The following is a 5,132-nucleotide window of genomic DNA, read 5'->3' on the forward strand; positions in this document are numbered from 1 at the left end:
CTACTTTAATTTTTTTCAGGTCTTAAAAAAAGGATGCGATAGTTCCTATCTTTGATCTGTCTTTTTTTCTATGTCTTCATGGCCATAGCTATGAATCAGTGAGAAACATTTTCATTATCCCACCTGGGCTCTATTCTTTCAATTTTGCTTGCAAATTGGCCTGTTTTTTTTTTCTGAGGTCATTCTTTCTTACAGCAATTTGTTCACGCTATCACTATTCTGCCTTGAAATATCTTTCTGTGTCACTGCATTACCTGAGTGAAAAACATTTGGCAAAATTAGCTGAATCAGACAACTTCATATTCCATAGAAAAGGAGGCCAGATCAGAATTAACCATTTGTACATAAGTTATTTTACTTTTTTTTTTTTTAATTTTAGGCACACTAGATCAGCAATCCTCCTTTCTCAAAGTTTTTCCCCCTCAAAGATTACTTACTAAAATCTTATAGACGAGTGTGGGGAAAAAAGGTTCATGATCAGGCATTTGTACAATTTCATCATTGTACAATACACAATGTATAATGATAAAATTCTAGGAAATAGAAGATAGCAGAGGCCTTGATGTTTTTCAAATGGCCACACCTAGTTAATCTTAATGCTGAAAATAATGCTATTTATTCATATGAATGAATCTTCATTGTAGAGCTTCTGCTATTCTCTGCTTGTTTTTATTTCTTCTTGTTTTTAATTTCTAGTCTCTGAAAGTTAGATAAAAAATAAAAAATAGCTAGAAGTCCTCCTACCACGAACCTTTCTTTTCTTTTCTTTTCTTTATGATAGTAAAACATGAACACTCCAGTCGCTTAGCTGCTGTAGCATAAGGAGAAAACACATCCACCAGCCCATGCCGCTCCCCCTGAATTATTTCCCGCCATCACACAACTCAGCCTGCCAAGGTATGGGACTATGAAACTCACTTCACATTTCATTCTTCCCTCTGTTCAGCACTCCCTTCAGATTCTTAAAAGCAAGAAACCTGCCACAGCTGATATTTTTTTCAAGCAAGTAGACTCTATTTAGAGGGCATTTGAGATTTGAAATCACCCCCTAAATGATGTGTATAGCTCTTCCTCTTGGGCTTCCTTAACTATAGTAGGTCATTTTCAAATGCTGCACAAGGCATCTGAAACAAAGCAAAGAGAATATGGTATTTGGAAAGTAAAGAGGAGATTAATGTGAAAGTAGAACCAACCAATGAAATTAAAAGGTAGGGCAATCTTGCAACTTTTAATCAGTGGCAGGTCAAGCAAATATCTCTCCAGACCCACATTACAAGACACAATTTAGTGAGAACAAAACTAGCTGAATTTAGGGGATGGCAATTTTATAACTACATCTTGCCTTTAGCACACATCAAATACTGTGTTCTCTTCAGTGCATTTCACTGAATAAACAAGAGTTTATTCCTGAGGATATGTTATTTCTCTTTGAGTACAGCCACTGAGGAGAGATGGTGATGGTTTGTGTTTCAGTAAGTTCACTCTGAATTCTTGAAGTCTTGGTTTCCTTTCACCTTATTTAGATAGAAGACCCAGTTGGAAAGAAATACAGAATGTGCCTCTTCATCTGAAATTAGAATACTCAAAAAAGCAAAATAAGTTGACTTGGATAAACCGATAACATTATTTAGAATGATGACCACGAAGCACTACTAGAGAACCTAATTTCTGATTTCTGAAATAAATTAATTGCAAGCATTGTAATTTTAGTGCGAAGAGCTGATCTATTATATTCAAATTATTTGAAAAGTGGTCATTCATCAATTCAGTTAACCAACATTTATTTTTTTCATCTCTCAAATCTTGTCTCAGTGAGAGGCAGTGGACAAAATTACCCCAAAAGTAGAATCAAGATTAAGATCCCTATTGGAGCTAACCTGATAGAATAAGACACAAAAGGAACTTTAACCCTGAGCCTGACTGACACAGATTTGCAGACCTGCTTACATCTCTTCTTAGCAAGTACAATGACTTTTCAAGTTCACTTTAACAAGTAGACTGACCTTTCAAAGTCATGACCACATTATCAGACAATGCCATGCACTATACCTAGAATTTAATCGGATGTTTTAATATATCCAAGTTATGTTAATGAATCTGTACTTGTTATGTTCATAAGGACTTGCCTAATTATAGTAACGTATCAGCTTTGTAATTCCAATTTAAAATGTATAATTAACTAATTGAAAAAAAAATAAAGAGGAAACTGAAAGCAAATTTTTAATAAAATGTATAATTGACTAATTTATATTTGTGATTTCAAAATAAAATCTTATTAAGTTTATGTACAGTTTGAGTACACTTAAGAGAATTCAAGTTTCTGCAATATTATGGGGTTTTAAAAATATTTTTAGAGTACTCAGGAAGGTTTCTTTTAGTTAAGTCACATAGTTTATATGCCAAATGAATTTAAATGAATTTATAATATTTGAAGACATCTTTCAAGTTTTCAAAATGGGACATATTGTTTAAAACCAATATATTTTCTAATACCAAATAATTCTTACAAAAGAATTTCCTCTTGTCCTGAATTTGCTAATAGCTATTATTCTTTTTTTCCTGGGGATTTAACTGAGCTGTCTAGGAAGTATGACTGGTCACTGCCAGGGGCGAGAAAAAAGGAAATTCTTCCTGAACAGGATGAAGAAGAGTCTGTTAATTATTAGCAACAGTGATTAGCTCAGCAGTTTCTGAACAAAAGAAAACTCTGCCTTGAAAACCACCTATCACCTGTCAGTGCTGAGCTGCTAGTGGTGCTTTCTCTGCCACTCAGCTGCATCCAGATAAGTGGCTGAGCACCACTGAATGAGGGACACCACTAACAACACTCAGGGAGATTACCTGAAGTGAGAAAGGGACCTGAAATCTATTACCAGGTCTTCTTCTTTAAGTGACAATAACAAAATAAGCCCTGGGTCCTAGAATGCAAAATTCCTCTCTAATCCACCTCCAGGGATAAAAAGGGAAAGAAATAAGATACATATGAAAGAATATGAATAAGGCAATAAAGATATTCTTAACATCATCAGGTCTTGCTCATGGACCTAGCCTACCCTTCCCATGTGTTTCTAGAAATGTGCACATATACTCTTGTGGGCAATAGCCCAGTCTCTGGTATTACCCTAAACTGTGCCTCTTTCCTTCTCTTATCTTTTCTAGGTTCTTCAACCCATTTCCTCTGTACTTCAACTCTCATGGTTTAGCTCAGGCAATATTGTTCTGATGATACATTGGATATACTTCTATTCTCTTTGACTTAGAAAGCCAGAGACACTCACTCTGTTTCACTGGCCATTGTTACTTCCAGATACAGACTCACATTGCCTGGGCAACCAAGCTCAAAACTTCCCCTCACCCGGCAGGGCAATCGTTGACCCTATCTCATCAGCTTCCTTTCTTCGTGTGTATCTTAAATATTAATTTGCTTAGAATTCTTTTAACCCTATACAAACCACTATCAGTAGTAGATCAGGTCCCTTTCCTCCTTCTAGGAAATCACTGGGACCCCACTGTATGCCAAAAGTTGGATTAACCATCTTCTTACCCCGATTCATTACCTTGGCCTCGGGTGACTGGCCCAGGGGCAGCACCTAATCTCCACTTGGGCCAGTAGAGTCATTCTTCAGTTTACTTTCTAACTGGAACTGAGAAAAATAATCCTTCTTGTTACAGGTTGTATTGTGTTAAGAGTATGTTATCTAATTGCCTCAAATTTGTGAATTTTCATTTTCTTCTGTTATTGACTTCTAATTTTACTTCACTGTGGTCAGAAAAGCTATTTTGGATAACTTCAAACTTTAAAATTTTATTGAGGCTTGTTTTATATCCTAACATATGGTCTCTCCTGGAGAATGCTCCACTTGAAAAAAATGTGTATCCTTATGCTGGTTTCAAGTGAAGTGTTTTGTATGTATCTTTTAGGTCTAGTTTATTGATAGTATTATTTAAGTCTTCAATTTCCTTACTGATCTTTTGTTTAGTTGTTCTGTCCATTATAGAAAGTTGAGTATGGAAGTATCCAACTATTATTGTAGAACTGTCTATTTCTCCCTTTAATTCTGTGGATTTTTGCTTCATATATTTTGGGACTCTGTTGTCAGGTGTATGTACATTTATAGTTCTCATATCTGCTTAATACTGAAGCCTCTCTCTATCCATTCAGAAACTTAAAGCAACCACAGATTTTCTCAAGATGCCCAGGTAATCTAATAATAGATTGGGTAGTCTGATGTTTTACAGTTTAATATTAATATAATATTTGGGATATATACCATAGTTGTTATAATGCAGGGTCTAGAAGTTTTTGTTAATTAACTTACATAAAGGAATATAGGATTTTTTTAAAAACAAGAAAAAAGAATGACTAAGACAATTTGGGATGAAAATCAATTCTAGGAGATCCTCAGAACTTCCTCCTTTGTGAAAGTGTTATAATATGCAATTCATATGTATACATAAGATTATTTGTAAGAGGCAGCTCTTACAGTAAATGAATTTTATTTATGTAAACACCTGTCATGATGCTCTTAGTAATTTTGTAATCCAAAAGGTGAATGCACTATAAAGCATTAAAAGTGCATTTTCTAATTCCCTATAATGAAAAAATAATTTGATCTAGTTCCAAGCAGCAAATGAAAAACAGCTGTGCTCTGTTCCTTTGCTACTTCTTTATAGTGTCCTCCTGTGTGATCGAGCCCACTGCCCAAATGTGAGAGGTGCTGCTTCTTCGAAACTTTAAGGAATGTGGAAGATTAATTCCCTGTGCCTTTGATGCCTGTCAGAAAGTTTCAGTAGGTAAGTGAAGAAGCCTGAATGACTCAGAGACTCTTTAAGTAAGACAATCAAAGTTAGAAGGTATAAAGCAGCTTTTTAAAAAGCAAATATAAAAAGAAAAGGTCCTGTTTGCTGTTTAAGTACGGACTGTATTCTGGTGCTGCAAATAGGTGGAAATAATCCCCAGACTCACAGAGAATTGATGATCCATAAGTACGCATTGGTTTGACTGGCTTTCACTTACTACATCTGCTCAGTCCATAATTCCTTCATTTGGAAATGCATTGTTCCCTTCCTGAAACAGAGAGTGGATGAGGCCAGTTATAGTGAGTAGCCTAATTCTTCTCCCAACACACACA

Source organism: Pteropus vampyrus, unplaced genomic scaffold, assembly GCF_000151845.1.
Source record: "Pteropus vampyrus isolate Shadow unplaced genomic scaffold, Pvam_2.0 Scaffold43, whole genome shotgun sequence".
Taxonomy (NCBI): domain Eukaryota; kingdom Metazoa; phylum Chordata; class Mammalia; order Chiroptera; family Pteropodidae; genus Pteropus; species Pteropus vampyrus.